Source organism: Bidens hawaiensis, unplaced genomic scaffold (assembly GCF_021521415.1).
Source record: "Bidens hawaiensis isolate Kalapana, Puna unplaced genomic scaffold, B.hawaiensis_p1.1 tig00007049_1, whole genome shotgun sequence".
Classification (NCBI taxonomy): domain Eukaryota; kingdom Viridiplantae; phylum Streptophyta; class Magnoliopsida; order Asterales; family Asteraceae; genus Bidens; species Bidens hawaiensis.
Window position 1 is genome coordinate 1110673 of NW_027491485.1, and position 24773 is coordinate 1135445.

The window sequence follows — 24773 nt, forward strand, 5'->3', positions numbered from 1 at the left end:
GGTCAGAACTTGTTTGACCAGAGGCCACTTTGGTCGAAACCTGTTTCGACCCGACTATTTTGTCAGCCTTAGTTATAAGATGTTCAAAATACTCCAGATTGCGACAGATAAGTAGAGAACAGAATATATTAACGGATAATGAGGAAGGGAAATCATAAGCGGAAACTAACCTCTAGATTGATCCTACATGGGAACGACAGCTCAACCCAAAAGGTATGGCACATAACCACTTTCCCATCTAAAATTAGCAGGTAAAGGAGGAATAGTAGTTATGAAGGTGGTTGCTGCTGCAGCTGCTGCTATACACCCACATCATGCTCAACTGGATTAGCCAAATTGTCTGATGGAGACTTCTTATGAAACTTAACCTGGTTCATGGGTGGTCCAGACTGTTCACTATCTGTCCCTACGCTGCTCAGTTTAGGTGGAGACACCCTCACAGGGTTCTTAACTACAGCTGCACCTGTGTTATCTGCAGGTGCAGACGAAGAAACAGGGATTTCGGTATTATTTGCATTATTACAAGGTGCATTGGGATTTACAACAGGTGTACTTGATTCAGTTGGCTTGCTCGTCTGGTCAGATGAGTTGACCTTCCGGTTAAGCAGCAACAGTTTTTGTGAAGCTGTGGCTTGTTTTTGATTGACCAACTTCTGGTTTAGCTGCGGTTGGTGGTTACGTGAACCAGCAACAGCTGGTGAACCATGATGTTGATTCTTGCTATTATCAGATGAATCAAAAGGGTTCGGGTTCTTTGACGAAGTAGCTTGTGTTTGACCAGAAAAAGCCTTCTGCTAGTGAGTTTGAGTTAAAGAAGAATTCGATACAGACTGCTTGCCACTAGATGAACCAGGAAAACCAGTGGGAAGATTCTGATGAATCATCAAATTTCCCCTTCCACCTTTCATAAGCTTAGCCTGCTGCTGCTGATGTGGCAGATACTGCTGAGGTGGGCGCGGTCTTGGCTGCTTTACTAACTGGTTTCCACTCGTTTGAGGGTTCCTCACAAGCCCGGGAGGTTTTGAACCCATGGATGGTGAAATGGGCACTGGTGGAGATGAAGAATGTGCAGCAGTAGTACTTTGTGGAGATGAAACAGGAGGAAGTTGAGACTCTTGTGGTTGTGCATGTGGCATCCCGGGATTGGATGCAGAAAACTGCTGTTGCTGCTGTTGTTGCAGTAAATGTTGTTGATGAAGTTGCTGTCTCTCTTTAGCCAGTCTCATTGCAAAAGCTGGATTTGGAGGCCCTTGGAAATGATGTGGATGATTAAGCATATGTGGCGACTGTTGCGGGGAAACAATATTAGTACCAAAAGGAGGTACTCCTTGAGCGGTCCCACTTTGTGACACCTTTTGGTCTGTGTTCTGATTAGCCTGCAACAATATATATTAAATAAGTACACAAAGTTACTACTTACAATTACAAGAACCAATAAAAACTCACCCGAACCAGATGCATAGGATCACGCAGCCTCAGCATCGAGTTTCCAGGCCCGGGTCCAGGGTGCATGCCGGAAGGACTTGAAGTTGGTGGATGAGCACCTGGAAAGCCTGGTCTAGTCATCTTCATGTTTCTATTAACCCCACACATAGCACCCATACCACTTCCAGCAGGTAATAAGCGGACCCCACGATCGGTTGCCGAGTGGGACCCAGGTGGCAAATTGGCCTGCTGGGCTTTCCTTGCTGCCAACATTCGATTATATTGTTGCATTCGTTGCTGCTCATCTACCGACAACGACCCTGTTCTAGAGATACCATGTCTTCCCTCCCTAACAGGTGCATTAAGTGAAGCAGATGCATGAACCGAATTGGATGAACCAGGTGCTGATGAGGTGGACCCAGAACCAGAACCAGGAAGCATGGATGCTGTGGGACTGTGGTTCGGAGCGGGTAACCCACCATTATGTGGACCCTGATAGCCAGCTGGAAGACCATCTGAGCTAGATGAGATTGCTTCTGACAGTTCAAGAGGCCTAAAGGCAAAATAAGCAAAAAAGAAATGTATCAGGGATTCAGGAAGAAAGCAAAAATAAGGGTGATAACTGAATCAGAATAAAACAGATAACTCACGTAAGGACGGGACCACCATTGATGTTATTTGGGCAGACTTGAGAAAGAGCAAGTGCATGAGAACTATGAGGCGGCTGCGATTGTTTTGGATGCTGATGATCATTCTTTCAGGAAAAAAGAAAGGAAAAGAAAAGGATCATGTGAGTCAACATAGAAATAGCAGTCATATCCATTCAGATTTCAAAAAAGATTAAAATCTATACCAACTGAATACAACTCACATGTGACCTTCTGTAATGCTGTTTTTGTCCAATCATAATAATTTTTTCAAAATGAGATTTGAGAGTCTCCTCTTCCATTGGTCCCTGCAACCGCTGAAATAACTGTCTAGCACTGCCCTGCATGAGAGAAACTATTATTTAGTTTACTATAGACGTTAATAGATTTTAAAATACAGAAAATAAAATAAAATATAATAAATGAATATTGCCTCGGGAATTCCAGGTAAAGTAGATTGATAAGGCTGAGAAGATCCAGAATCCTCAGCACTATCAGCTCCATCACCAGTATTCATATCCATTAACATTTTGTGGCGTTCTTTGCATTCGTTAGCCTTTCGAAAGATGCACTGCACATGTTGTATATTTAAAACAGTTATTTATATATTACACCAATAAAACATTAATGTGTTTGATGTAGTCAGTCAAGCTAGGTGAATAATACCTTAAACTGCAAACTGCTGTTCATGGCATCACTTATGAGCTCCCAATTTGGACCCATATCATGTACCAGCACAACAAGGGCCTGTGGAGGAGAGAATTCTATATGATACCTTACAAACACTATTTCTTAAAAAACATATTAAATAAAATGGCAACCAAAAGGTGAAAGTAAAAAAGTTTAACCTGATCTTCAAATAATGACCAATAATGACCATGAACTTCCCGAACCTGGTTGCCCAACATTGCTCTGCAAAAATGTTTTTACATCAATCCATCATGCAAAAAGAATCCTATTATATTAACATACAATACCTTATGTGCTTTGACTTTTCTACTGTGATCGCGAACCAATAATTTCATAAACTTATTTGGGTTGGCCATATTACTCATTTGAGAAGCAACTGGAAAAGAAAATAGACCAGTCAAGGGAGTTACTCATTAGTGTATACATCTTTATATAAAGATTGTCAAATGTAATTAGGTCAATTAGGAAAACCTTTTTTTTTAAAGTTAATTAGTTTTCAAGAAGTACAAGAGCCATACCACTACTTCCATTAGAGTCAAATTGATGTCCATCCAGTCTCCTTCTTATGTGATCCTTCTGCATACTCATGAACGTGGAATATATTAGACTTCTTTTTTTTTATTTTCAAACCTTGTATTTTCATTTTATATTAAAATAAATGTAAAAACTTCACCTGGTCATTCTGAAAATTAGAATCAAGTTGCCAACGATGATCAAAAGTGGATCCCTGCAACACCATAACAAAATTTAGTCAAAAAAAGTAAAACACATAAATGACTCGAGTAATGTTCACATACAGGATGCTTTTCTTTCTTTTTCTTTTTAGGTCTATTTGAAACTTCCATGGAGTCAAACTGTAAATGCTTTTCATAGTCTCCAGCTGACTCAGCTTCCATATTGTTCGGTATTTGGGGGCCGGGTCCACCATGTAGAGTACTTTGTTCATCCTGAAAGGAATTGGTATCAGCACTTGAAGCATCCGTTCTATTCAGTGCCTGAATGTGGCTAGAAGTCCCTGCATTGAATGAACTTATAACCCTCTGTCTAGAAGAAGCCGTGCGCACACGTTTTGTTGGAAATGTAACGTTTAAACTACTTCCAGGTCGTTTTCCACTTAGCACAGATGGTTGATTTCCAACAGTTCTTTCAGCAGATGGCATGAATGACATATCAGCTCCGGTTTCATATGACCTTGGGCCGTATAATTTGAAGTTATTCCTTCTTTTCTGAGCGGCTTTTGTTGATTTGCTACCTTCAAATCCACCTGGAAAGTAATAGGTGTTTGTTTCTCCTTCATCCTCATCAAATGCATTATCTTGAAAGATTTGATGTACACACAGTTAGACTTATAATTTAATTTGAATAACTCCTGAACAGGGTCTGAAAAATAACATCCGGTCTATAACAGACTAATACCTGCAACAGCATCATAGCAAGATGTATCCACTTCCTCTTGCATGCTAGTGCCAGTTCTCTAAAAAGAGTAAAAAACACCATTAGTCAACCAAAGTCAAAGAGAAAAGCATGAGAGAACAAGGAAGAATAATATATGGTTTCTTTTAGTTAGCTGGTAATGAAAGAAAACGTAACCATGTTCAATGACTAATATAGCGTGTAGTCATCAAATTTGTTCAAACGAACAAAAAATTTTATGGTATCTAGATATCTTGAATTTCATAGATACGTGCTTACAGATACCCTTATAGCATATCGTTTAAATGATGATCCGGTATTTAATGAAGATCTGCATGATCTATCATGCATGTGATCTAAGCCATTAAATGCATAAGATCTAGCACATACTACCAATGTCAGCATAAATTTCTAAATTGCCACAATGTTTATATACACGTAATAATGTTCCAACTATTGTTCAAAAAAGGTAAAGATAATATAAGAATGCTTACCAAGATATAGCACAATCTTTTTAACAATGGGAGAGCTTACCAAGAAGAACATGACAACACAACCTACCAACGACAACAACCGAATAACTGCTACTGCCGACGAATCACACGAGAAGAGGTGCAGACTGCACTTAGGAGGATGGGAAGGGCTAAGGCGGTTGGCCCAGACAACATACCCATCGAGGTGTGGAAGTGCCTGGGAGAGGAAGGAGCCATGTGGTTAACTACTCTCTTCAATAGCATCCTCAAATCTGGTAAGATGCCAGACCAGTGGAGGAGTAGCGTTGTAGTTCCTATCTATAAGAACAAAGGAGACGCCCAATGTTGTGGTAACTATCGAGGAATCAAACTACTAAGCCATACTAGTGAAAGAACGTCAATATGGCCGTTCCCACTTTGGCGGGGTGATATGGTGATTAAGGTGAAATAAGAGGTCAAGGTTCAAACACTATAAAATGTAAAATTTTAGTCGTTCATAAAAAGAAAGAACGTCAATACGAGAAATAAAAAACGACAACAAAATCAACGATTTCGAAAGAAGGGAGGAAAATCACATATAAAATATTGATGCAAAGAATAGTCGGAGTTGTAAATAATAAAATACTCATTGTAGCCACAACTAGATATATAGTGACGTACACTTTTAGGGCATCAATAATTTTTGTTTAGTAATGTACATGAAAGAAAAAAAAAGAAGGCGATTTAGAAAAAGCAATGTAATAGCTGCAAAGTGATTATTAAACAATATTATATTGAGAATCAACATTAGGGAAGTACTGAAGAAATGGTGCAATTGAAACAAATATGAGAAGGATAATTAGTGAGCAGTCGATTAAAAACCGACTCAATATATAGGCCATGTACGGTTGCACATCTTGCACTAGTTCCGGCAGTGGATCCTGTATAACCCACAAAACTATTTCAACATGTTACTTGTTACTAATATATTACCATAATAGTTATTTGATTAATTTTCACAAGTATTAACATTACTTCTCTTTACTATTGACCAATAAACATGAATATATAGTGTACATAATCTACTATAATTAACAGCAAATGTTATTATTAACATTGTTATAATATTTTATTATAACAATGGGAGAGCTTACCAAGAAGAACATGACAACACAACCTACCAACGACAACAACCGAATAACTGCTACTGCCGACGAATCACACGAGAAGAGGTGCAGACTGCACTTAGGAGGATGGGAAGGGCTAAGGCGGTTGGCCCAGACAACATACCCATCGAGGTGTGGAAGTGCCTGGGAGAGGAAGGAGCCATGTGGTTAACTACTCTCTTCAATAGCATCCTCAAATCTGGTAAGATGCCAGACCAGTGGAGGAGTAGCGTTGTAGTTCCTATCTATAAGAACAAAGGAGACGCCCAATGTTGTGGTAACTATTGAGGAATCAAACTACTAAGCCATACTATGAAGCTATGGGAAAGAGTGATTGAGGTTAGACTTAGACGAGAAACTCAGGTTACGGTGAACCAATTTGGCTTCATGCCGGGTCGTTCCACCACAGAGGCAATACACCTATTAAGAAGATTGATGGAAAAGTATAGGGAGAAGAAGCGTGACCTGCATGTGGTGTTTATTAACCTAGAAAAGGCCTACGACAGTTGTTATGTTGTGGTCTCCGATCCATCATGGGTCGGGTCCGGTTTAGACGAATAGACAGAATTAGGAGATTAAGCTGTTTGAGTTTTGGCCAAGCCCAAAAGCTCTAATCAGGCCCAGTTTAGTTAAAGGGTTAAACCCTAATTGTCTAGTCTATATATTCTCTCCTGTACTTGTAAGTTGGTATCACTCAATAATAAGAAAACCCTAGTTATCGACAGTGGACGTAAGTCATACACCGTGACCGAACCACTTAAATCCTTGTGTCTCTTTCGTTTATTCTTTCGGTTTTACTATTGTATTCGTGTTTGTGTGTGACTCCGAACCTAACAATTGGCATCAGAGCCTGGTTCTCGATTATACACACAGTTCCGCCGCCGCTGCTCCGCCGCTACAGTACCGCCGCCGCCGCTACAGTACCGCGCCGCCGCTACAGTTCCGCCGCCGCTGCTACAGTTCCGCCGCCGCTGATTAGGGTTCCGCAGCTGCTGGTTCGTTTTTTCTGATCAGTTTCCAGTCCTTTTATTCCTTGGGTAGTTTGGTTGTTTTCTGTTATTAAAAATTCAGTTTGGATAATGGCTGAGGACGGAAAGATCAAGATTGAGAAGTTTGATGGTCAGGATTTTGGATGGTGGAAAATGCAAATTGAGGATTTGCTATGTCAGAAAGACTTAATGGAAGCACTAGAAGAGAGGAAACCGGAAAGTATGAAAGATGATGAGTGGAAGGTACTTGACAGAAAAGCCATAGCTGTTATTAGACTCTCACTAGCTAAGAATGTGGCATTCAATATTGTAAATGAAACTACACGTATGGTCTTATGAAAGCCTTGTCAAATATGTATGAAAAGCCTTCTGCATCAAACAAGGTATTTCTGATTAGACAGCTAGTTAACACCAGAATGAAGGAAGGGGCATCTGTTACCTCTCATGTTAATGACTTCAACACTATTATTTCTCGTTTGTCTTCTGTTGATATCAAGTTTGATGATGAAGTTCAAGCGTTACTCTTGTTATCCTCGTTACCCGAAAGTTGGTCAGGGACTGTTACTGCAGTTAGTAGTTCTTCTGGGAATACTAAGCTTACTTTTGAAGGAGTCCGGGATTTGATTTTAGGGGAGGACATAAGAAGAAGGAATTCTGGTGAGACATCTAGTTCTATATTGAGCACCGAAGGGAGAGGTAGGAGAAGAGAGAAAGGTAATGGCAGGGGTAGGTCAAAGTCTAGAAGAAGAAGTCAGTCAAAGCCCAGAAAAGACATTGAGTGTTGGAATTGCAAAGAAATGGGGCATTTCAGAAACCAATGCCCTAACCCCTCAATTTCAAAAGAAAAGAAAGAATCTAAGAAGGAAGTTAATCTGGCCACCGGTTCAGATGATTCAGAAGGTTCAGAAGAGACTCTTATCTGCTGTGTTGAAGAATCAACAGATTCATGGATTATGGATTCTGGTGCATCTTTTCATGCCACTTATAGCACGAAGAAGATGAAGAATCTCCGAACAGGTAATTTTGGTAAAGTTCGTTTGGCTAATAATCATGCTGTTGATATCACGGGGATGGGGGATATTGAACTAAAAACTTCATTGGGCACCTCATGGACTCTAAAGGATGTTCGGGTCGTTCCTAGCCTTAGAAGAAAGCTAATTTCTGTTGGGCAGTTAGATGACCAAGGATATGATGTTATGTTTGGTGGGGGTAAATGGAAAGTTGTGAAAGGGAATCTTGTGATCGCCAGAGGTAAAAAGAAGGGCACTTTATACATGGTTGAAATTCCAGCTGATGGGGTAAATGCAGTGACCAGTGGACCGAGTCAGTCTAGTTTGTGGCACCAACGACTCGGCCACATGAGTGAAAAAGGGATGAAAATGCTCGTTGCTAGAGGAAAAATTCCAGAACTGAAGAAGGTTGAATCTGAATTTTGTGAACCATGTGTTTTCGGTAAAAAGAAGAAAGTATCTTTTGTGAAGACCGGAAAACAACCGAAAGCTCAGAAATTGGAGCTTATTCACTCTGATGTCTATGGACCAACTTCAGTCTCTTCTTTGGGAGGATCGCACTATCATGTCACCTTCATTGATGATTCGACACGCAAGGTATGGGTTTACTTTCTTAAAAATAAATCTGATGTTTTTGATACTTTTAAGAAATGGAAAACTGCTGTTGAATTGGAAACTGATTTGAAGGTGAAATGCTTGAAGTCGAATAACGGTGGTGAATACGTTAGCAAAGAATTCCGTGATTATTGTGAAGAGTACGGTATTCGGATGATCTTTACAGTCCCTGGCACTCCTCAACAAAATGGAGTGGCAGAACGAATGAACAGGACGTTAAATGAAAGGGCAAGAAGTATGAGACTTAATGCCGGGCTTCCAAAGACGTTCTGGGCAGATGCAGTTAACACTGCAGCTTATTTAATTAACCGGGGATTGTCAGTACCGTTGGGTTTCAAGACACCAGAAGAAGAGTGGAAAGGTAAAGCTGCAGATTATAAGCATTTGAAAGTCTTTGGGTGTAGCGCTTATGATCTAGTGAAAAATGACAAGCTTGATGCTAAAGCTAAAAAATATGTTTTCATTGGATATGGGTCAAACGAAATGGGCTACAGGCTTTGGGATTTAGAAAGCAGAAAAGTAGTCAGAAGCAAGCATGCAACTTTTAATGAGGCTGAGTTATACAAAGATAGAAACACTTCAAAATCAAGGGTTCAGAAAGAGCAGGTTGAATATGAAATTGATGCTCAGAAAAAGACAGTTGAGTCAGCTACCGAACCCGAGACAGAAACTGAAGAAACCACAGTTCCTGAATTTGAAGATGATGATAATGGTGGAAATGAAGAGTCAGAGGGAGTCTCTGACAGTGGGAGTTCAGAGTCTGAGGATGAACAGTCTCCACAAGAACCTGACCCGCCTCAGCACTGGGTTAGGAGGTCCACCAGAGTTTCTAAACAGCCGGTACGTTACAAACCTTCAGTTGTTATGTTGTGGTCTCCGATCCATCATGGGTCGGGTCCGGTTTAGACGAATAGACAGAATTAGGAGATTAAGCTGTTTGAGTTTTGGCCAAGCCCAAAAGCTCTAATCAGGCCCAGTTTAGTTAAAGGGTTAAACCCTAATTGTCTAGTCTATATATTCTCTTCTGTACTTGTAAGTTGGTATCACTTAATAATAAGAAAACCCTAGTTATCGACAGTGGACGTAGGTCATACACCGTGACCGAACCACTTAAATCCTTGTGTCTCTTTCGTTTATTCTTTCGGTTTTACTATTGTATTCGTGTTTGTGTGTGACTCCGAACCTAACAAGTGGTTCGGTCACGGTGTATGACTTACGTCCACTGTCGATAACTAGGGTTTTCTTATTATTGAGTGATACCAACTTACAAGTACAGGAGAGAATATATAGACTAGACAATTAGGGTTTAACCCTTTAACTAAACTGGGCCTGATTAGAGCTTTTGGGCTTGGCCAAAACTCAAACAGCTTAATCTCCTAATTCTGTCTATTCGTCTAAACCGGACCCGACCCATGATGGATCGGAGACCACAACATAACAATCTCCCACTTGGGCTTCGAGACATCTTCTCTAAACCACCACTTGGATGCGTCAAACAATTCAACCTGCTCCCATTTGGAGACGTAAAATGTCTTCACCTGCATTGCCTTGTACATGTAAAATAAAACCCATCTGGTTTTGCACCTCCTAGTTACCCTTCGCCTTCTCAACATTATTCCTGAAGGCCTGCTGAAGCTCTGCACAGCTTCAGCTTATCCAGCATCACCGGCTTGGTGAACATATCTGCTGGATTCTTAGCACCTGAGATATTTTTCAAACTGAAAACACCATCACTGATCAAATCTCTGACAAAGTGATATCTCCTCCCGATGTGCTTAGTCTTCGAATGATAGACTGGATTCTTCGCAAGTTTCACTGCACTCTCATTGTCACAATATAAGAAGAACTCTGCCTGTTTCTTCCCAACTCTTCAAGAAAAGTTCTCAACCATACTAATTCTTTACTTGCTTCGGCTGCTGCCATATATTCTGCCTCAGTGGTTGATAAAGCAACGCTTTTCTGAAGTCTGGACATCCAACATACTGCTGTTCCCCCAACTGTGAAAACATAACCAGTAGTGCTTTTAAACGTCTTCTTACATCCACCCAGATCAGCATCTGAATAACCCCTGAGAATTGTATCCTTCCCCTTAAAACATAACCCCAAACTGGAAGTACCCTTTAAGTATCTGAGTAACCATTTCACCGCTTCCCAATGTTCCTTTCCCGGATCCGACATAAAACGACTAACTACCCCGACAGCATGAGCAATGTCTGGCCGTGTACAAACCATGGCGTACATGAGACTGCCAGCAGCAGATGCAACTTTAGCCATCTCTGTTCTTTCTTCCTCTGTTCTGGGAGACTGGTCTTTGGTAAGTTTGAAATGACTTCCCAAAGGTGTGTTTCTCGGTTTAGTCTTCTCATCATTCATCCTGAATCTTTCTAACACTTTCCCTATGTATTTCTCTTGGGATAGTGTTATGGAGCCATCTTTCTTTCTGGATATACTCATCCCCAAAATCTGTTTGGCTGGACCAAGATCTTTCATCTCAAATTCATCAGACAACTGTTTCTTCAACTTGCGAATCTCCTTCATATCAGATCCTGCAATTAACATATCATCTACATAAAGAAGTAGAATGATATATGAGCCTTTAAACTTCTTTAAGTAGCAGCAATGGTCGGCCTCGCATTTCTTGTACCCAGTTCTCACCATAAAATCATCAAACTTTAGGTACCATTGCCTAGGTGCCTGCTTCAGACCATACAAGCTTTTCTTCAATTTGCAGACCCATTTTTCTTTCCCGGCAACCTGAAATCCCTCAGGTTGTGCCATATAGATCTCCTCGTCAAGATCACCATGTAAAAATGCTGTCTTAACATCTAATTGCTCTAGATGTAAATTTTCTGCAGCAACAATACTTAAGATCAATCTGATGGTGGTCATCTTCACAACTGGAGAGAATATTTCATTATAATCAATTCCCTTCTTGTTCATCCTCAAGACTCTGAACTCCCACTGTCAGAGACTCCCTCTGACTCTTCATTTCCACCATTATCATCATCTTCAAATTCAGGAACTGTGGTTTCTTCAGTTTCTGTACGCCATGGTTTGTACACGGCCAGACATTGCTCATGCTGTCGGGGTAGTTAGTCGTTTTATGTCGGATCCGGGAAAGGAACATTGGGAAGCGGTGAAATGGTTACTCAGATACTTAAAGGGTACTTCCAGTTTGGGGTTATGTTTTAAGGGGAAGGATACAATTCTCAGGGGTTATTCAGATGCTGATCTGGGTGGATGTAAGAAGACGTTTAAAAGCACTACTGGTTATGTTTTCACAGTTGGGGGAACAGCAGTATGTTGGATGTCCAGACTTCAGAAAAGTGTTGCTTTATCAACCACTGAGGCAGAATATATGGCAGCAGCCGAAGCAAGTAAAGAATTAGTATGGTTGAGAACTTTTCTTGAAGAGTTGGGAAGAAACAGGCAGAGTTCTTCTTATATTGTGACAATGAGAGTGCAGTGAAACTTGCGAAGAATCCAGTCTATCATTCGAAGACTAAGCACATCGGGAGGAGATATCACTTTGTCAGAGATTTGATCAGTGATGGTGTTTTCAGTTTGAAAAATATCTCAGGTGCTAAGAATCCAGCAGATATGTTCACCAAGCCGGTGATGCTGGATAAGCTGAAGCTGTGCAGAGCTTCAGCAGGCCTTCAGGAATAATGTTGAGAAGGCGAAGGGTAACTAGGAGGTGCAAAACCAGATGGGTTTTATTTTACATGTACAAGGCAATGCAGGTGAAGACATTTTACGTCTCCAAATGGGAGCAGGTTGAATTGTTTGACGCATCCAAGTGGTGGTTTAGAGAAGATGTCTCGAAGCCCAAGTGGGAGATTGTTATGTTGTGGTCTCCGATCCATCATGGGTCGGGTCCGGTTTAGACGAATAGACAGAATTAGGAGATTAAGCTGTTTGAGTTTTGGCCAAGCCCAAAAGCTCTAATCAGGCCCAGTTTAGTTAAAGGGTTAAACCCTAATTGTCTAGTCTATATATTCTCTCCTGTACTTGTAAGTTGGTATCACTCAATAATAAGAAAACCCTAGTTATCGACAGTGGACGTAAGTCATACACCGTGACCGAACCACTTAAATCCTTGTGTCTCTTTCGTTTATTCTTTCGGTTTTACTATTGTATTCGTGTTTGTGTGTGACTCCGAACCTAACAACACTGTGTGCCTCGACAGATGCTTTGGGAGTGCTTGGAGGGTAGAGGAGTACCCAGGAAATACATAGAGATAATTATGGATATGTATACCAGGAGTGCAACAAGTGTCCGTGCACCAGTGGGGGATACTGATTTCTTCCCTGTAGAGGTAGGTCTTCACCAAGGGTCAGCGTTGAGTCCGTTTCTTTTTGCAGTAGTCTTGGATGAGTTGTCAAAGTCGATTCAGGGGACGCTCCCGTGGTGCATGATATTCGCAGACGATATTGTATTACTTGCTGAGAGGAAACAAGATCTAAACATGAGGCTTGAGGAGTGGCGAACAACCTTAGAGACAAAAGGTTTAAGGATTAGTCGCTCTAAGACGGAGTACCTTCACTGTGATTTTGGGGGGGTAAATGACAATGAGGACATACAGATCACCATTGAAGGGCAGGAGGTTCCGCAGGTAAAGAAGTTCAAGTATCTAGGGTCATTTGTTCAGAGTGATGAGGAATTAGACAGTGATGTGACCCATCGAGTTCAGGTAGGATGGTGTAGATGGAAAGCAGCCACAGGTATATTGTGCGACAAAAGTTTCCCAACTAAACTAAAGGGAAAATTTTATAGGATTGCAGTTAGACCTGCAATGCTATACGGAGCAGATTATTGGGCCATCAAGAAGGCACAAGTGCGGAAGATGGAGGTAGCAGAAATGAGAATGCTACGTTGGATGTGTGGGCACACAAGGTTAGACCGAATAACAAACGTTGTGTTTCGGGAGAGATTAGGGGTAGCGAACATAGCAGACAAGATAAGAGAGTGGAGATTGAGATGGTTTGGACATGTGAAGAGAAGACAGACGACGAATCCTGTTAGATCCGTAGAAAGCATTACTATAGAAGGGAGGAGGGGTAGAGGACGACCTAAATTGACTTGGGACGAGAGGATTAGGCATGATTTGATAGACCTAAACCTCTCCGAGGACATGGTTGATGATAGGAATTCTTGGAGAAGTAGAATTAAAGTTAAGAATTTTTAGGGAGAAAGGAATACCTTAGGGCTTCTATTTTCCTTATTTTGGTCACACACCAGAATGATATTCTCTTTACATATATATAGTATTATTATTATTACTATTATAATTATTATTAGTATTTTATATTACTGTTGAACTTTGATTTCCTTTGTATTGCTTTATACATATGCACTTTAGAGTTGAGGGTCTCTCTGGAAGCCACCTCTTTATCCCTTTGGATAGAGGTACGGTGTGCCTACATCCAACCCTCCCCAGACCCTACTTATAGCTTTGCTGTTGGTGGGACTTCACTGGGTATGATTGATTGATTGATATATAATATAAGAATGCTTCATAATTCTCATATTTTTAATAATCCCTCAATTCACATAAAAAGCAAACTAAGAGAGTGACAAAGCAGGAAAAGTTTTACAATGCTAACAAAAATAACATAGTATAATCGTTTGCATGTGTTTACCTTAATCTGTTGCAAGTGAGAATCAATAGCTTTCCTGTAGGCTTCAATTGCACCAGGTGGTACTGTATAAAAGAGGTTCTCCTGAAAAGAAGAAAATCAAAATTTAAACAGAGATACCAATCCAAGTAAATATATCATTGTTATATCCATTAGCTTTGTATTGAAGTATCCGAGTGTTTTTGTTAATATGGAAAAATGGGTTGAGAGGTAAAGTAACTCGTAAAAACAGGTTGACAACACATAACCCGAATTGACACATTCATTATTCATAGATCAAAACTGCCACCTATAGCTATAGTATTAAATATAAAAAAGGAAGTTAAATGTGGTGTGATAGTGATTAAACTTATGTGTTAAGATACACGTCGTGAGTCCATACCTCTGTTAAGTTATCCTCCCATGAATGATCCATGACAGCTAAATCAGATATAACATCATGAGTCATAGGTGCTTGAACTGCATTGCACTGAGCTTGAGAGCTATTATACTCCATAAATCTCATTGCGTATCCCTGAATCCCAACTGCATGCTCCTTTTCAGTGGATTGCAACTCAGGTCCCTTGCATTTCACCTGTCAAATGTAACACGAACATTTGTAAAATATAAAATTACTCACATATAAATATAAGAACATTTGAAAATTGCGGAGTGAAAGACCTGTATTATGTGCCAAAACTGCATGACAGCTTCTGCTAAAGTGTGACATACTTCCTTTTGCTTCTGCATAAAACTTTGTTGTTGGAGTCTTAACCGTGAAGCAAAAGCAACTCTTCTAGAAACTTGAGAAGCTGCGGTTATTTTCCATAGGCGCTCCTGTGTAATTATATGTTTTATTAACAAGGAAGAACAATACAAAACAGTATTGACTCTGACTTGTATCAACAAAAACAAACCTGAGCAAAATCATTAGCCAACCATGACATTTCCACAAGAACGAAATCCCAATGTGATTTTACACCTCTCTCCAAAGGCGAGTTTCTAACAGATAATCCAGCTATTCTCTTGCGTTTTGCCTGTTCATAACAAATTTCAAATTAGCTATTGAGGACACTTTTATATTGCTCCAATCAAATGCAGCTAGGTTTAAATTAATAAATGAAAATGAAAAACCAGCCTCTATAATTCGAGCCTCTTCTAAAATTGAGTCTTCATGCTCTTTGGTTGCCAACTTTAAGTTATCAGCGGAACATGTACTTTGATCTGCACCATCAGTGGAATGCTTAACAGCCAATGTAGACTCCTGTAATGAGGCGTCATTAGCATTTCCATCTCCAGAAATAAATTTGGGTCCCACTGCATCAGTGCAGCCATCCAAACCAACTCCTTTGACAGATTCGAATTCTTTGAAGCTTTCCTCTTCCTTAACAGCAGGGCCATTCTCATTGCATATCGGGTCAATATTTAATATCTTATCAGTCTTTTCTGCACCAAATTTATCACTTTCCAAATTATGTTCCATCGGAAGACCATTCCCATTATAGTCTTCAAAATGTTGACCAGTTTGGGTGCATGATGACTCAGAGTCCAAGACCTTTGTGGGGCCAGGTACGCTTTTTATCTCCTCTGTATTTCCATTGGTGGGACCCTTGAAATCTGTCAAAGGAACCTGATCTGTACCCTTTAAAGATTCAGGGTCCTTTGAAGGTGTTATAAGTGGAGTTTCCCCACCATCAGATTTTGTGGGTAAACCATGGTGATTCTCATTAGTCTCTGAAACAGCAGAATGCGGACCATGTTCAGGGCCAAGGGTTGATTGTACAGCTGGCACACCATCTAATTCTTTTTCTAGATGACTGATGGGATATTTTACAGCATCATGTGTTAAAACTTTAAAATCCCTGGATGCTTGTCGAATAAGATCACGGCTCGGACGAGATCTAACTCTGCGTTTATATGACTTTTTGGGCAGTTCTAGACCAGCAGAATCGCCTGATTCTTTCAGCAGCATAAGATTATCTGCACTGTTTGGTTCACAAACTGAAGGAGCCCCTAATCTACCACTACTTTCAACAGAATCTCCATGGGGTGAAGCAGTAATTGCAAAACTACCTTTTGCTTCACTACAGCACCGTAAGAAAATCATAATAAACAAAGAAAAGATTAGTTTAATATAGATAATATTAAGAAATAATAATAACCAATGATATCATTAGATCACACTAGATACAGACCTTGTTACAAACTGCTCAGGATGTCGATCTTTTAACGATGTGGACTGGAAGCTGACTGATGCTGCATTCCCAGGTTTTAAGTCTAATGGATCTCCACCCTGCAAATAGCAAACAATTGATCACATATTTATGCTCAAAATCCTTTGTAAAATAAAGATGGTGATGATGGCAAAAAAGAATTGCATTGGCTTACTTTTTGTAGAAATTCTAATTCTCTTTAAACTTCTCAGCAGCAGTGAATGATTGCCTGAATCAAAATTATCCTTTATTGCGGCGATGATAGTGATATTAATATGCAGTATACAAAAGAGCACCAAAGTTACCTAAGTTCGGCTTGAGTTTTCTCAAGATCGGATGATTGCAAAAGAGACGTTGTTGAAGGAATCCCAACTCCTCCCATGGAATCCAGTTCAGCATTGACTACAGGCATATATCCTGAAGTACATCCAAGCATAACCAATTAAAGCACCTATAAGTCTGTTCGTGCCATTGATTCAAAAACTAAATCTGATGACAGAGGAAAAAGGATATAAAGGCATGATTAGCAGTCATACCAAAAAATTTTAGAGTATAAGACAGCCAAAAATATGAATCTTTATATAATATATATACCAAATAAAAGAAGTAGCATGGTGATCTAATAACTGATAAAAGTTGTTGGTGCTCAAGCAATTGTAATTTAATTCAAGATTTCCTTAAAAGAGCAAAATATTTAATGAGGTATAAACTAAAGCTGAGAAGTCAACTGGTTAATAAAAACAACAATGCACAGACTAAAATCTGAGAAGAGCTTGAAACAGAGTAGGGTGAGATCACATGGTATATAACTAGCTCTTATAACAACCAAATATACCCTAACTATCAAGATAATAGCAGGTCACAAGACCTATGTAAGGTAGCACAGGAACATCAAGCATCTGACCAAATACTTACCACAAGAAACTACAACACATAATTAATACTAGGAAGGTATAAAGAAGCCTTTGCATTATTTTTTCAAGGACACATTTGTACCAACTAGTTACTTACGTCTTGTGACTTGTAAGTGAATAAACGATAGGATCGGCGTCTATAAAGATGAAAAAGGAAAATATTTACGGTATGCACACGCGCAACCTTGATTTTAAAATAAACGAATAAATCGTACAAGGAAACAATCTATATACAGATAATAACTGTTTACCATAACCGTAAATACGTTTCGTATCACGAATCCAATCAGCACTAGTTTCCTGTTTATCACAACTAATCTAGGGTTCAAGTTCAGTCAAAGAAGTCTACATGCACAACAGAGCAGTTCAATTCACATAAGCAATCACCATCATAAACATGATCCATCAAACAAAAAACCCTACTGTTTTGAATTTACTCAACACTTACTTAGTTTCTAGCATGCATTCAAGCAAAATGCATCAATTCAGCACTTCAATTACACAATCACGCATTCATAAACCAATAACCAACTCAAATTAAAAAATTCAAATTCTAGGGTTTACATAGCAAATACCATTTTCTAGGGTTTGGTTGAGAAATACCTGAATTGCAGAGAGCAGAGGAAAAATCAGGAGCTTAGAAACGTTTGCCCTATCGTATTGGATCGTTGTCGAGTGTGAAATGGATGAATTTTGAAAGCAATAGCGAAATTTGCCCTAGAAAATACAGGACACGAGAGTTTGCCCTAGAAATAAATTAAATTAGCATGTGTATGTGTATAGATGATATGAATGTGAGGATTGGATTGGTGTGTGACTGTGTGTATATATATATAAATATATAATGTTGTAGTTCTGGTTCTTGTGTGTTTCTCTCTCTATGATTTGCAAAAACTATTTCGTCGTCTGTCTGTCTGTCTGTGAGTAGTGGGCTGGACATGCAGACGTCGACGACGAGGGTGTATTTGGGCTTCTTTATTATTATTATTATTATTAATAAGTAAATAATAATTTTTTTTTGAGTGAAATGTGAATGTAATTCGTTGTTATTAAGTGTGTGATATGATAAGAGATATATTCGAAAAGATATGTAATTAATATACGGTTTTAACACGTGTTACAGATAAATTATGAGTTAAGTACACCTTTAGATTTAAACGGGTTTTCATTGGCTTAATCCAACAAGGCATTCCTCGTGAATTGGGTTCTTCGTTTAGTTTAAGAAGCCCAAATGGTTTAAGAAGAATGAAATTATTGTGTGTTGTGATTGGTTAGAACAAGTGTGTTTCATACTTTATAGTCTCAATTAATGAATCTTCATAATCTCCATGGAATTTTATAAATATGAGGTGGCATTCCTCATTGGTTGGTGGCATTCTTTATAAGCTTCATAAACTCAGCATGCCACTAATATCATTATAAACTCGAGATAAAAAAATTAATGTACCATAATTGTAAACGGATAACCTTTTTAGGTTTTAATAATCAACTTATTGTATTTAATTAGGTGTAACATATTGAAAAAGAAACTAAAGTAAAAAAACAAGCCTTGTTAATTAATCATTATCGACAAATTTATAAGCTAAAAGAATGCAAATAGAAGTGCAATCATCCTCTCGCATAATATATCCGCTCTCCTAATTTTATTTATTTATTTATTTTAATAATAACATTAATCTACCCGTCCTCTACCCACACGTGTTTCCTCTTTTTTCATGGTGATAATGAAAAATCACACAACATGGACATATATCACAGAAATTGCAAAGTTGCTAGTAACAAAGGTTGTTAGGGTCTGAGAGACTAAGACATTGTTAACCAACGCTGCTAGATGATACGAAGGCTTCAATGGCTATAGAAGAGACGTAAGAACATTGATTTTTTACTTGTAGTTTCTTGTTTTGACGTGTGCCTTTTATTTTGTTGTATCTAAGCTACCAATATGATTCTTGACTCATTTAATTCTTCTACATTTAAAAATGTTTCATCGGCAAAACAAATTATATCTCCATTGAGGAGAATACGAGGACGTATGTATAGCAAAGTTAAAAGGATGTAAATTTAATATAACGTGTTTGGTAAAATTCTAATTGTGCTTAAGATATGTCCAATTAAAAATCGACTGTTAATAATTTTTAATACGAGGAAGACATGAAAGCGAGAATACACAAAATAAAAAAAATATTAAGGTATGATATATGTGTAGTAGTGTTGTCAATAATAAGGTATGATAGTTCGACTTGTTGGGTTATTATATAAGATGTCTACAATAAGGCATGATATATGTGTTGTAGTGTTGTCAATAATTTGCAAAATTTGATAAGTTAATACACAATTTATCCACATTCAAGTTTAAACGCAAGTTGTTTAAGATAAGCAAACACAAAAGTTTTTTTTAGAAATAAACAAAGTACAATGTGTCTGCTTTAAACACAAAGTATTTAAAAATTAAATACAAGTAAATCATACGGTTTGGTCCGATTGGTTTTCAGCACAAACCATAAACCATACCGTTGGTTAAGGTTTGAAATTTTGAAACCGATCGACTAAAAGTTACGATAAAGACAAGTCAAACGTCTATTAGATGATATTAATTGAAATATATTGTATTTAATGTATAATTGATATAGAATTACAGAAATTGTCCTTTATGTTTACACCAAATTTCAGTGGTTATCCCTTATCTTTAAAAGTAACATAATTTGTACTTTACGTTTCCAAATGTTACACCGTTTGTCCTTTGGCCCTAACTCTGTTAGTATTTTTCATTAACTCAGATCACATGCCTTACATGAGGGCAAATTAGTCAATCAACCTATTTACTTAACAAAATTAATAATAAATAAACTAAAAAATATGTAAATATATAATATATAAAACAAATTAAGATATCTATCTCAAGCCCTCCATCCCTCCCCCACCCTCTCTCTCTCTTCTTTTATATCTTCTGCCACAAACTCACCACCACAACCACACAACAACACCATCGTCACCACCGTACCACCATCACGATCGACACTTACCACCACTGTTAACATCAATCTTCACCACCAGTGTCCCAATCAACACTTGTAATCTCACTCCGTTGGGAATTAGACCGTCGCCGGCGCCGCTAGATCTTCCACACTCCACCATAGTCTAGATCTGAGTCGTAATCGTTATAGGGCTGACTCGCCAGCCCTAATCACCGCCGTCGACTAGGTCTGTGGAGGTGGTGGTGGTTGATGACCCGATGGGTGGTGATCTATGGAAGTCAGCCAGATTTGTGGAGGTGATTTGTGGAGGTCGGCTTGATCTGTGGAGGTGATCTGTGATTGGTTTGGTGATGGATGGTGATGATAAGGTTTGTTGATGGTGAAAGTTTTCGAAAAGAGTGAGAGAAAGAAATTGGTTTAATGAAAGTAGGTCATGGCGGAGGTGGGTACGACGACGGTGCGACGGCGGTTTCCGGTGGTGGTGGTTCCGGCCAACGTTTAAAAGGAAGGAGAGAGTTTGGTGGGGGTAGAGGGTGAATTTGGTTAAAAATATATGTAACTTTCCATACCTGGTGGTGGGTTTCGGTGGCTGTGGAGGCTCGCCGGAGAAACGGTGGTGGTGATGGTGTATGAACGGAAGAGAGAAAGAGAGAGAGAGAGAGATATTTTTGCATTTATATTCTTTTATTTTTTAAAATGTTTTTTAATAAGTGCATAAAATGACCAATTTACCCTCACATGCAAGGTACATGACCAGAATTAACGATAAAAACTAACTGGGTTAGGGCTAAAGGACAAACAGTGTAACATTTGGAAACGTAAAGTATAAAATATGTTATTTTTAAAGATAAAGGACAACCACTGAAATTTAGTATAAACATAAAGGACAATTTATGTAATTCTGTCTATAATTGATATGGTGTATATCTCCACTAGAATAGGAGATTTAGTTGTCTCCTTATACTTGTATTTATTCCCTTTGTGCAATTCTCGTGGTATCAGAGCAGGTTTCTAAACCCTTTTTTTGGTCCGCCATCCTCCTCCTCTCCCACCACCGTTCCTCTCCTCTTGATCTGTTCTTTCATGGCTTCATCTTCCTCATTCGATAACACCCTCCCCATGAATACTCTACTTCACTTAATTCTGGTCAAACTAACCTCGACCAACTATCTAGTATGGAAGAATCACGTAACACCGGTTTTTGCATACTAAAAACTACTCTCACACCTTGATGGCTCTTCCTCAAAACCCGATCCCACGGTTCCTTCGATCGACAAAGTCATCGAAAATTCGGCTTTTCTCTCATGGATTAAACGTGACCAATGTGCAGTTATCATTCTCAATTCCTCGCTTTCCGAAGAGGCTGCAAGTGAAGTCCTTGGGTTGTCCACAGAGAGGGAAATCTGGGTCGCGTTAGAACATGCTTACAGCAACACTTCCATTGAGTGTGCTTATACACTTCATGACTTGCTTGGACAATTAACCAAAGGTAACTCCACTGTTGTCGATTATGGTCGCCAATTCAAGTTGTTGTGTGATCAATTAGCTGCCATCGGCCAACCTGTCCATGACATAGACAAACTACACTGGTTTTTATGTGGCATTGGCCCTTCGTTCGAGTCCTTTTCCATATCTATCAAAACGGTCAAGCCCGGACCAGCCTTTCGAAATCTCGTTTCTCAGGTTGAAAGTCACGAGATGTTTCTCAAATCCATTCATGCTTCCTCTCCACCGGTTGCTGCCTTTAAGGCCAACCACAATTGGTCCTCTCCAACTGAAGCTCACAACCTTGGTCGATACAACACTTACCGTGGCTGAGGTGGTTCAAACAATCAGAACTGTGGTAAAGGAATAGGCTCTCGAACTCCCAAATGTCAATTGTGTCGTACCTTTGGTCACTACGCCTCCGAATGACCAAAATAGACTTTTACGGCTCGGTCGTCTCCCACTGAGGATGAAATTGCTAAAGCTTTCCATGCCAAGTGCCATGTTACCCATGACACGCCGGACTGGAAAGTGGACTCGGGTGCCACAGCTCACATGACCTCTGGTTTGGGTCATCTTCATCACACCGATCATCACAACCACGGTAATTTACATGTCATTTTTGCAAATGGCCACACCTTACCTGTCACTAAAACTGGAACATCATTTATTAATTAGAATTTACCTTTGCGTGATGTCTTATTCGTGCCTAATCTCACAACCAATTTACTTTCCATTAGTAAATTAATGTTCGATCTTCCGGTTGATGTCTTACGTTCTCAACCTTTTTTTACTATTCAGGACTGCCACACGAAACGGGTCATAGCTAGCGGACGTTGTGAGAACGGGTTATACGTGTTAAAAGAAGGACCTCAAGCCTTACTTTCGCGTCATGGTGTTTTAAATAAAGTTTCTTTTGAGACTTGGCATAATTGCCTTGGACATGTTTCTTTTGAGATTGTTTCTTTGTTGCAAAAACTTGGTGTGCTGAATGTTACTTCTTTATTACCTAAACCAATTGTTTGTGAGTTTTGTCAACTTTCCAAGTCACATAAATTACCGTTTGAGTCTAATAATAAAAGGTCTCTATATCCATTAGACTTAATCCCTCGATCACGTCTATTGATGGTTACCGTTATTATGTGGTTTTTGTGGACGACCACTCTCAGTTTACTTGGTTGTATCCCTTGAAGACAAAAACGGTTTTTATTCGGTCATTAGTGCTTTTATTAAGCTAGCGAAAACACAGTGTTCCCGAAAAATTAAGGTGTTTCAATCCGATGGTGGTTTTGAGTTCATTAATCACACCGTTCGGAAGATTTTGAGGATAACGGTACATTTCATCGAATTTCGTGTCCGTACACACCAAAGCAAAACGGACGAGCTGAGTGTAAACATCGACATATTGTCGAAACTGGACTTTCCATGCTCTTTAATGCTCATGTACCTGTCTCATATTGGACCGATGCTTTCTCCTCGGCGGTTTATATAATCAATCGGCTACCCACGTCCATTCTCGAAAATAAGACTCCCTTTGAGCTTATTTATTCACACTCACTAACATATGAAAACTTTCGTGTCTTTGGTTGTCGTGTGTATCCGTATCTTCGAGACTATTCGCCACATAAGCTTGCCCCGAGAAGTATTTGTGCATCTTTATTGGCTATGGTACCCAACACAAAGGGTATCGATGTCTTGACCCGACCACATCACATGTCTATGTCACTCGACATGCGCGTTTTAATGAACTTGATTTTCCTTTTCAAGGCATTAAATCCCACCCACATTCGACCTCACTTCAACTCACTGGTTTCCTTGATGATACACCAACTACTATGAAATACCACTCACCAACTAATATTCCATCACACCCTACTATCCCTGCCAACATCCAACCCATCCCCTGTGACTTATGCCAACCCACTCCCTCAGCCAGTCCACCACCTAGCCAGGCCCAACACACACCTTCGAATTCCCATCCACCTCCATCTACTAGCCCACTATCATCAGCCCAATCCCCATCGGATTCTCCTCACACAGCCCACCCTCCACAAGATCATTCGAACCCCTCGGCCCAATCACCCAATCTTAATCCTCTTACACCTGAATCTAACCCACTGCCCCCGACCCAATACCCACGGCTTCCAACAACCACCCGATGGTCACCCGAGCCAAGTCCGGTATTTTCAAACCCAAACACTTAGCATATTTTGCTTCATTATCTCAGCATAAACTTCACGTCGCTCTTTACGCTGAGTTCATTCCAAAAGGGGTCAAGACTACCGCTAAAAATCCTTCTTGGTTAGCGGCAATGAACGAAGAGCTCGATGCTCTACAACAAAATGGTACGTGGACTCTTGTTCCTCGTCCTTCCAATGCAAATGTGGTTGGTTCCAAATGGGTGTGTCGTATCAAGTATAACTCCGATGGCTCTATTAAACGCTATAAATCGCGTCTTGTGGCCCAAGGATACTCTCATGTACTATATGTTCAGTCCAGTTGTAAAAGCCTCAACAGTTCGTATTGTGCTATCTATTGTTGTACTTAATAAATGGGGTCTTCACCAAATAGACGTCAAGAACGCCTTTTTAAATGGTCACTTGAATGAGACGGTGTTTATGGAACAACCTCCAGATTTTACGAGCAAGGATCATCCGAACCATGTTTGCAAACTCTCTAAGGCTCTTTATGGTTTAAAACAAGCCCCTAGAGCATGGTTCCAACGCGTGAGCTCCTTTCTTCTTGCTTTCTGTTTCATTTGCAGTAGGGCAGACACTTCTTTGTTCGTCTATAATCGTGGGTCACGTCTTATGTAGCTTCTCGTATATGTGGATGATCTTATCGTTACTGGTAATTGTGAGGACATGATTCGTGGTTTTGTTGATCGCTTAAATAGTGAGTTTGTAATTAAAGATCTTGGTAACCCGAATTATTTTTTGGGGTTGGAAGTTGCTTATACTGATGATGGTTTGTTTTTGGCTTAAATGAAATATGCTACCGATATCTTGAAGAGGGCAGAACTTTTATACTCTAAACCGGCAGCCACACCCGTGGCTCCTCATGCATCCATCACAGCCGATGGTGATCCCTTCCCGGATACAACCTTATATCGGTCTTCAGTGGGTGCCTTGCAGTACTTGACCATCACAAGACCTAATTTA

General features: G+C 39.6%; 1 pseudogene across 1 annotated transcript; it reads right to left on the minus strand.

Annotated features, from left to right (window-relative positions):
- Window positions 1-172: 172 nt before the first annotated feature.
- Window positions 173-18107, minus strand: LOC143634446 (chromatin modification-related protein EAF1 A-like; annotated as a pseudogene). Its single transcript, XR_013153856.1, has 21 exons — window positions 17756-18107; window positions 16544-16727; window positions 16414-16467; window positions 16221-16318; window positions 15164-16109; window positions 14943-15062; window positions 14707-14862; window positions 14429-14620; window positions 14050-14130; window positions 4179-4236; window positions 3560-4077; window positions 3436-3489; window positions 3281-3338; window positions 3050-3138; window positions 2921-2984; window positions 2739-2819; window positions 2506-2643; window positions 2297-2413; window positions 2076-2179; window positions 1447-1978; window positions 173-1376 (listed from the first exon to the last, which is right to left on the minus strand). The product of XR_013153856.1 is annotated as a chromatin modification-related protein EAF1 A-like (transcript).
- Between the last annotated feature and the right edge of the window lie 6666 nt (window positions 18108-24773).